Source organism: Otolemur garnettii, unplaced genomic scaffold, assembly GCF_000181295.1.
Source record: "Otolemur garnettii isolate 467f Iridium unplaced genomic scaffold, OtoGar3 scaffold00039, whole genome shotgun sequence".
Taxonomy (NCBI): domain Eukaryota; kingdom Metazoa; phylum Chordata; class Mammalia; order Primates; family Galagidae; genus Otolemur; species Otolemur garnettii.
The window spans coordinates 6,593,967-6,603,763 of NW_003852434.1; the positions used below are offsets into that span (position 1 = coordinate 6,593,967).

Here is a 9,797-nt window from a genome sequence, read left to right on the forward strand (position 1 = left end):
AAAAAAAAAAAAAAAAAAGATGTTACCCAACTGGGAAGCTGGAGACAGGGTATGTGAGAACTCTCTGTGCTCTCTTCAAGACTTTTCCATAAATCTAAAATGATTCTACGATTAGAAATTTATTAACAATAAAAAAATGTAGATTGAGAAGACATAAGCTGTTCTTTGTGTGTTCTTTACAGGTGAAGACCTCTTAGTAAAGCACCTCAATCAGCAACGTCTTCAATTGGAATACTTCACTCTCTTTTGCAACTGAAATAAGATAGATACGTTTAATTACAGTTGATGGCGTGAAGAAAATCAAGAGTTTTCAAGACTTCTTTTAAATTAATCCTGTCCCTGAGTTTTGCTAAATGATCCAGCTTAGTTTCTCCTTGCTTTCACATTATTATATTTCTTGGCTTCTAATTTTTTAAATTACGTTTAAAATATAATCCAAGTAAAGGATTGTACTAAAAAGATTCTTTCTGTGTTTTTGCTCTCAGTAAAAGGTCTTTGTCACTAGTTAACTCCAAGAATCAATCTCATAATTTTGTTCTCATCCTTGGGTTTTTAGTGGGAGATTTTGGCCTATGGCTATTCAGCTTTCTTTCATCTAAGAACTTCAGGTGAGGAAGTGGTGAGGAAGTGGGGGAGAAAACGGCTGCAGCTAACCATCCCAGACAGTTAGGGTACATTTCAACACTTTTGCTTCTTTTCTTTTCTTTCTTTTTTTTTTTTTTTTTAGAGACAGGGTCTCACATTGTCGCCCTTGGTAGAATGCCATGGCGTCACACCGCTCACAGTAACCTCCAACTCCTGGGCTTAGGCTCTTCTCTTGCCTCAGCCTCCCCAGCAGCTGGGACTACAGGCGCCCGCCACAACGCCCATTGTTGCAGTGAGGCCAGGGTCAGGTTCGAACCCTCCACCCTCAGTATACGGGGCCTGCGCCTACTCACTGAGCCACAGGCGCCGCCCCACTTTTGCCTCTTTTCATGCTGCCTGTATTTTTAATACTGACCACGCAAGACTTTAGGCAAAGAATACACTCCCCTCGCTTCCCACCCATGAACCTGAAGGGTTTATTTACACTGTGTTGATTTTCTTTCCCTTTCAAATATGAGGTAATAAAAAATCAATTATCAAATTCAGTATGGCTCAGCTGTGGTCAAATATTGATGCTTCAACGTGGGAGACAATTCTTTTCCCATTTCTTCTATTCAATCCACCAGCAACACCTTTTGCCCTGATGAAAGTCCCGCTTCCTAATTTCCCCTAGTTCCGCTGCACTTCTGAGTCCGTTTCACTCTGAGGGAAAGGAGAGGCCAAACTATCTGCCTTACAGATTTGCTGTGAAATTTCAGTGGGACAAGACGTCAAAGCACCGGAGTTAGCAGGCACTCAGCAAACTGAGTCCCCGGCTTGTTCTCTGACTTGTAGATGAAGGTGCTTTGCCGGCTTCCATCTTGGGCCCTGCCACGTCTCACGTTCTTCTCAGGTGGCATCACCTACTCCCACGGCATCAACTGCCTTCTGTGTGCCAAAGAGGACTCCAAACTTCATATTTCCAGTTTTTGTTGCAGGCAAAAGTGCACACAACAAATTAGAACTCTCTAGAAGTCTTTACACAATTTGTACGTTCAGTATTGGAAGTGATGCGAAGATGAAAGACAGCATAGCAAATTGGTGTTACGTGTGAAGAGACAGGAGAGACGATTAATTCGGCAGGGGAGGTTTCTTATGTTCGTTCTCCTCCCCACGTCTAGGATCATAAAAACACCTGCCGCCCTTGTCCTTGGAGAGTCGTCCTGATCTACAGATTTTGCAAGTAGGCGCCGTCTGGTTGAAAGTCTGCTTATTGTCTGGCAGCCACAAGGAAGTGATTTTCTGCCTTTACGGCACCAATAATAATTAGCTTTTAAACGTTTATCTTTCACCATTAAACATCCCTGTGTACAGGGATATTAACAGCCTTTTTGTGAGGGAACAATTTCACATATATTTTCCATGGTTGCAAACAGCACAGTAAGAAGAAATGATATTCAGCTCTCCCAGTTCCACATCTCTGTTAGTTAAGGTTGTCCAGAGATTCAGAACTAATAGGATAAGCATATAGATATACGAGAGGGCCTTTCTTAGGAGAATTGGCTCAAGTGATTGTGGTGGCTAAGAAGTCTCAGGACAAGCTGTCCGCCAGCCGGACATACAGGGACACCGTAGTATAGCTCTGTCCACAACCGAAGGCCTCAGCACCGGGAAGCTAATGGTGTAATTCTCAGTCCAAGGCTAAAAGCCTCAGGACCCAGCGGGCCACTGATAGGAGTCCTGGAGTCTAAAGGTCAGCAACCCTGGTGTCCAAGACAGCAGAGGACAATCTGTCAGAGAGACGCCAATCTGCCTTCTGTCTCTGTTCTCTCCGGGCCCCTGTCAAATGGGATGTGCCCAGCAGCACTGAGGGCAGCTAGCTCTTCCCACCCAGTGCCCTCAGACTCACACACTACTCTCCTCTGGAGACACCCTCAAGGACACACCCCGAATAACGCCTCGCCAGGTTTCTAGGAAACCTTAACCTAGGAATTCCTTAATCTAATCAAGGCGACACCTAAAATTCAGTCCACAAGTCCCCCCTTTCCCAACTTGGCGCCCACTCGCATCTCCCTCCTACCTACTCATATTCCCAAATAAAGGCAATAAGAGGCTCGGCGCCTGTGGCTCAAGTGGCTAAGGCGCCAGCCATATACACCCAAGGTGGTGGGTTCGAATCCAGCCCGGGCCCACCAAACAACAATGACGGCTACAACCAAAATAGCCGGGCGTTGTGGTGGGTGCCTGTGATCCCAGCTACTTGGGAGGCTAAGGCAGGAGACTCGCTTGAGCCCAGGAGTTGGAGGTTGCTGTGAGCTGTGATGCTACGGCACTCTACCCAGGGGGACAGCTTGAGGCTCCTGTCTCAAAAAATAAATAAATAAATAAATAAAGGCAATAGGAAATTAATAGTCCACCTAACATGATGCAACTAACACGATAAGACCTTCCTGCATGCGACCAAAACTGAGCTGACTCCTTCCCTAGAATTTGATTTTCAGAATTTCAACATTTGGGATTTAAATCTTTCAGGATTGTAATATAGGGAATTTTAGACATTAAGGATTTTAGATTTTAGGGGTTTTAGACTGAAGAGATTTTTGATCTTTCAAGATTTCATTTGGGATTATTGTGCTCAGGATTGTGCTTTGGGGATTGTGATTGGCACTGCCAATTTCATCCTTAATTTGTGGGCATACAACTGCCCACAAAATATTCCTTTATTACCGCTTTACTGTTCATGTCATCTGTAGTGACGGCTGTTTTTATTTCTGATATTAATAATTTGGCTTCTTTGTTTTTGTCTTAGCCTAGTTAGAGGCTTACCGATTTTATTAATCTTTTCAAGGAACCAGTTATTGGTTTCACTAAGGTTTTTTTTTAGAGACAGAGTCTCACATTGTCGCCCTCCATAGAGTAATGTGGCGTTACAGCTCACAGCAACCTCCAGCTCTGAGGCTTAGGTGATTCTCCTGCCTCAGCCTCCCAAGTAGCTGGGACTATAGGTGCCCACCACAATGTCCGGCTATTTTTTGGTTGCAGTTTGACTGGGGCCAGGTTTGAATCTGCCACCCTTGGTATATGGGGCTGGCGCCCTACTCACTGAGCCACAGGCGCCGCCCTTGAAGTGAATTTCTAACTCATATAGTTTTCCTTTTCTCTGGGTAATTTCTTTTAACATTCCTTGTAAGGTAGGTCTCCTGGCACTGGAGTCTGTGTTTCTTCTTTTTATTTTTTTTAAATTTAAGCACCAGTTTCCCTTTTTCTCCAGTTTTGGGTTTCTCTAACAATTCCTTCTTAGAGTCTGGGTCTTACAGCTCTTATAGTCATAAACCACTGTCATTATACTGGAACCCTGTTGATGTAGTGGGGAGGTGTGTGGGAAACAGTCTATAATCTTTATATCTCTGTTTTTTAGAAGGCCCGAGTCCTTGGGCTGGGACTTCTAGAAGTATTTCTCTTTCTTCTTTCCCCTTACATGAAATAAGTATGCTAAAGGAGTCTGTTATTATCTACCCTTTCTCAAGATGAGGAAAGGCTCTAATAAAGCAACTTCCCTTAAAGGGCAGGCCTTTGTTATGGAAAATGATCAGGGTGTATTTTAAAATAGCTGCTTCCCTTGGGTGCGTTTCAAAATTGTTACTTCCCCCCAACACACCTGCCTGAAACACAAGACCCACCCACATGGGGTGGGGAGGGAACCTGTGCCCTTCTGATTTTTTTTAAGCACCAAGGGAGGCAAGAAAAGCCTCATCTTTCTCTGCTGCACCCCTTTTAATAAAAGGATTTGTTCTGTAAAATTTGGATTCAGTCAAAAGGCCACAGTCAAGGATCCAGAAGGCCACATGTGTCCCCAAACCCCAGGTTCCCCATCCCTGCCATGAGCTTAACCATGAGAACCTAGTAGGATTCCTGGGGGTAAACCCTAGAAAGTGTAAAGGTGTAACAGGAGGAATGAAAAAAGGGTAAAAAGGTTTCCTCTCTAAAACCTGCCTCACCCTTTTTAAGAATGAATATCTGCATCCCTGCCCCAGGCCAGGGGTCAGGAGGCGCAGGAGAATATCCATCCTTCTTTGCACAGGAGATGGCTCAAAGGAATTGTCCAGGCAGAGGTCACAAGACTGTCTTTGCTGAAGAAGGGAATGAATCTGAACCATAACTATAGTTGAACAGCAATAGACTGAAGCTGAAAACCTCCCCTTTAAAAAGCTCTCTATTTTTGTTCAGAGGCAGGATGTTATTATTTTAAGATAGGACAGTTTCTTCGTTTAACAGTTTCTTCATTTGTTGGTGTAGGGATCACGGCAAAACCTGCCAAGGTTTGCTAAAAGATTAACTTACAATTATAGTAGATTAATGAGAGAAAGGTTTATTTCCAAATACCATGTGCCTGGGGGGAAACCACAAGAATGATTTCCCAAAGTCTCAGTGATGGTCAGTGCTTTCTGATCAAAAATGACCTTTTAACTTAAAATATTTTTTATACCAAGGAATTATATTTTGGGGTGAAATTTCCTTAGCTCCTTCACCGGCAAATTAATAAACCTCTTTTTCAGGGTGCCCATAGCTCAGTGGTTAGGGCGCCAGCCAGATGCTCTGAGTCTGGTGGGTTTGAACCCGACCCCAGCCTGCTAAACAAATAGATAAATAAATACTAGCTGGGCATTGTGGCGGTGAGGCATGAGAGTAAAAAGCAGAGCTAAAGATCTGTCCTAGCCACCCTGTGTGGGCATTAGCCAGGCGCAGATGTCTCTGCTATCTGTATGCTCCTCCCTTGACATGTGCGGGGCCTAGACTGTAACCCTGTAACTTCCTTAGGCCTCCATTGCCTTTGAGGGCAGGTAGCCTGACCGGTCTCAAGGGCGTGGGCAAATCTGACCTTCCCTTTGAGTCCCGGGACCTTCAGATTATATCATCCCTCTCACAGTTTTATGACCCTCACATGCACTCTAGCCCTGAAAATTGGATAAAAGAGAGGGAGGAGATTCAGACATGGGGAGGGGGTGGGGTGGTGCCAAGCACCAAACCACTTGGGCAGGTGTACAGACCTTACTGAATATATTACTCACTGCAGGCGAGTGTAGTGAGGATAGGTGACTAGGGATGGACAGGGCCAAGGAGTAGGTGAGCACCTCCATGGTGAGGACCGTAATCTGACCCCAGACCCCAGTGGGGCCATCCTAAGAGAAGAACCAAACTGGGATCCTAATTGCCGCACACAGTGTGAGAATAAACCATTACTGAGCATGCATGCTGGCAGGCCTCCAGAGGGAGTGCCTACATGGAGGAGTTTAAACAAGGTCCAAGAATTACAGCAAAAAGCTAATGAAGATCCCTCTGAATTTCTATACCACCAGGTATACCAGCTATACTGGAAATACACAGATGCAGATCCAGAAGCCTCTGAAAACAGGTGCGCGGTTAACATGACTTTTACAGGGCAGCTTGTTCTAGGCATCCAGAGAAAGCTGCGGCAGGTGGAAGGAGCAGTTGGCACTAATCCCTCACAGCTGGTATGGTACGGCCTTCAAAACGCATAACTCCAGGGAAGAGTAGAAAGGGACACGTGTGCGTGTTCAGCTAGCTGTGCCAACCAAGGGTCCAAGAGACCATCAAAAACAAAGAGCAGGAAAGGCCACCCAAGGTTGGGATACAATCAGTGTGCTTTCTGTAAAGAGGAAGGACATTGGAAAGAGCACAGCCCAAAGTTGCAAAGGGCTCCGGGTAACCAGAAACCCCCAGGAGAGCAAACGGTTTTCCAAGCCCTGAATTCAGATGACAAATAAGGGGACCCAGGGCTCCATCCCTCTAAGGGTAATCCAAATATTCCCATAGGAACCCAAGGGCTCCATCCTCTAAGGGTGACCCAAATATCCCCATAGGAACCCAAGGGCTCCATCCTCTAAGGGTAATCCAAATATTCCCATAGGAACCCAAGGGGGAAATTGACAGTGGGAACTCAATGGAAGAATTTTTTTCAGTTGACACTGGAGTTACCTTTTCTGTCCTAAACTCTGAGTAAGTCCCTTAGCAAAGATAAGGTGGCAGTTGTTGGGGTGACTGGTCAGCCCCAGCAATGACCCATGCTCCAACCTCTGGAGTGCCACCTGGGGGAACAGAAACTGAGGCACAGTTTCTTACTCAGGGTAGACTGCCCAATACCTCTCCAAGGCTGAGATTGGTTATGCAAGGTGAATGCTCAAATAACCTCTCCAGAGAAGCAACAGCTTCCCCTACAGGTCACACCTGAAACTGCTCCCTGGTTTCAGTGGCTGCTTATGGACAAAGCAACAGCAGCAAATTATTCCCCCTCCCTGGGTCTAACAAAAAGATCCTGAGACTAGGACTTTGCTGGACCCTTACTGCCTCAGGGGTTCAAAAACTCCCCTACCCTGTTAGTGAGAACTTGGCAAAAGACTTGCGGACCCGGCAATTGGATCAAGGGATTTCATTACATGTGGATGATTTTCTCATAGTCAGCCCTATCGTGATCATCGCCTCACAAACCGAGGGGCTGGGCTAAATCACCTAGCCTCATGTGGTTATTATCACCGAAAAAGGCACAGCTTTGCAAACAGTAAGGTACTTATACAGAATTCCAAATTAGCAAGGGAACCTGCAGCCTAATGTCAGATGGGAAAGCAAGTCATCATGAATCTTATGCCTAGAAATAAAAGGTAACTGTGAATGTTCCTAGAATGGCAGGGCTCTGTCTCATTTGGATCCCAAACTTTATCTCAAAAAAAAAAAAAAATCTCACTTTGTCGCCCTTGGTAGGGCACTGTGGCATCACAGCTCACAGCACCACTATGGTGAGTGCCTGCAGTCACAGGTCCAACTCCTGGGCTTAGGTGATTCTCTTACCTTAGCCTCCCGAGTAGCTGGGACAACAGGTGCTCACCACAATGCCCGGCTATTTTTTTGTTGCAGTTTGGCCGGGGCCAAGTTCAAACCCGCCACCCTCGGTATATGGGGCCGGCGCCCTACTCACTGAGCCACAGGTACCACCCTGGATCCCAAACTTTGGACTAATATCAAAGCCCTTGTATGAGGCCCTTAAAGGGAAAGATTCAGAACCCCTGATCTGGACCAGTGTCAAAATGGCTTTGAGAGACTAACACAGGGTCTTACGACAGCCCCTGTTTTGGGGTTGCCTGACTTGCAAAGAGTTTCAAGTATACATTCATGAAAAACAAGGAACAGGCCCCTGGCTCCTAGAATCAACGCTAGGAAATGGCCCACAGTCAGTGCCATATTTGTCAAAGCAGCTGGATGACAGTCCTTGCCTCTGGGCAGAAGTTGCTACTGTTGCAAGAGGCTGAAAAATTTAGCCCACCAGGTTCTAACTTATTAGAACAGAAGGGAGGGTATTGGCTGACTGCAGGAAAGCTGGGAAAATACCAGCCATCCTTTCAGATAATCCACATTAATCCTGCCACCCTGTTACCAGCTGAAGAGAATGAGTTTCTCTGTAGTTTGACTGTTTAGAGCAGTGATTTTTTTTTTTTTTTTTTTTTTTTGAGACAGAGCCTCAAGCTGTCCCCCTGGGCAGAGTGCTATGGCATCACAGCTCACAGCAACCTCCAACTCCTGGGCTCAAGCGAGTCTCCTGCCTCCACCTCCCAAGCAGCTGGAACCACAGGAGCCCGCCACAACACCCAGCTATTTTTTTTTGGTTGCAGCCATCATTGTTGTTTGGCGGGTCCGGGCTGGGGATTCGAACCTGCCACCTTAGGTGTACGTGGCTGGCGCCTTAGCCGGTTGAGCTATAGGCGCTGAGCCTAGAGCAGTGATTTTTAACCAGTGTGCTGGCACACTGGTGTTGTGAGAGAATAGCAGATGTGCCACAAATATTTTTGAAGACCATTAATTAAATTATTTTTGGAAGAAGTTCAAAGCACAGTAAGTATATTCTTTTTTTTTTTTTTTTCTTTTTTGCAGTTTTTGGCCGGGGCTGGGTTTGAACCCTCTACCTCCAGTATATGGGGCCAGCGCCCTACTCCTTTGAGCCACAGGCACCACTTACTCTTTTTTTTTTTTCTATTCTTTTTTTCTGAATCAACGTAATTTAAGTGTGTTGCTACTATAGGTCCAGGTGTGCCATGAGATAAAAAAGGTAGAAAAACCCTGGTTTAGAGGTTCAAAGGTTGTCTATTCAAACAGGATGTATATGTTAGATCAGCCAATTCCAGAACCCAACTGGGAGCTTTTCACCGATGGGAGTTGCATAGGGCTGGATGTGCAGTGGTCATAGAACAACAGATGCGAAAGCATTGGCACTGCCACCTGGGACTTTGGCCCAGAAAGCTGAGCTGATGCTTTAACCAGAACCCTTCAGTTATCCAGAGGGGGAAAAGCAAACATTTATACGGACTCTAAATAAGCGTCTATGATTGTGCATACTCATGGTGCCATTCGGAAGGAAAGGAGACTCTTGGACACAGGAAATAAGGATGTTAAGTATGACACTGAAATAATGGCCCTGATACAGGCCATGACTGAGCCCAGGCAGGTGGGCATCATACACTGTCCTGATCCTCAGAAAGGGGACACTTAGAATGCAAAAGGGAATCAAGGCGCTAAGAAGGCTGCTAAAAGTGCTATGTGTCCTTGGGGCCTTGATGCCCCAGTTGGAGTTAGATCAACGTAAACGCCGCTACAGAGATGAAGATGGAAAAAGGGCCAAAGACTGAGGCTTTGACACTTGGGATGACACAGCTAAGTGGAAACAGAATTCTCATGACCCTGTTCTTTATCTGAAGTCTTGATTTGGCCCCTTATGAATGGACACCTTCTGAGTGTGAGGCCTTAATGGATTTGGTGGGACCTCAATTAAGAGGACCCTGGTTACAGCAAATGATACAAATAACTCAGAGCTGCCCTCGAAGTGCTTGAAACAACCCCAAACAGAAAAGTAACCTGTTTAAGAGGAAGGAAAACTGAGAATGTTGATAATTTTTGCCAAAAAGGAAAGAAAACTTCTCTCTTATCAGGTATTCTCCACCATTTAGATTGTCCGTCCTCGCAGTAGTAATGGTTGCTTATGCCCTTTTTCGCCTGGTAATCTATTTCTTTTTCTATTAGATGGGTTTTCTGGTGGGTGCTTGTGGTCCCAGCTGCTTGGGAAGGTGAGGCAGAAGGATGGAGTCAGCTCAAGAGTTTGAAATTGCTGTGAGCCAGGCTGATACCACGGCACTCTAGCCTGGGCAGCAGAGTAAGACTGCCTAAAAAAA

The 9,797-nt window shown here is 45.6% G+C and overlaps 1 protein-coding gene across 2 annotated transcripts in view; it reads left to right on the forward strand.

The window, feature by feature from the left end:
* PLAC8 (placenta specific 8) overlaps positions 1 to 415 on the forward strand; it is a 23,669-nt gene extending 23,254 nt beyond the window's left edge. For both annotated transcript variants that reach the window (XM_003790037.3, XM_012805336.2), the window contains one exon: positions 183 to 415. The gene's annotated coding sequence lies outside the window, so the exon portion shown is untranslated. The remainder of the gene's footprint in view (positions 1 to 182) is intronic.
* The last annotated feature ends 9,382 nt before the right edge of the window (positions 416 to 9,797 follow it).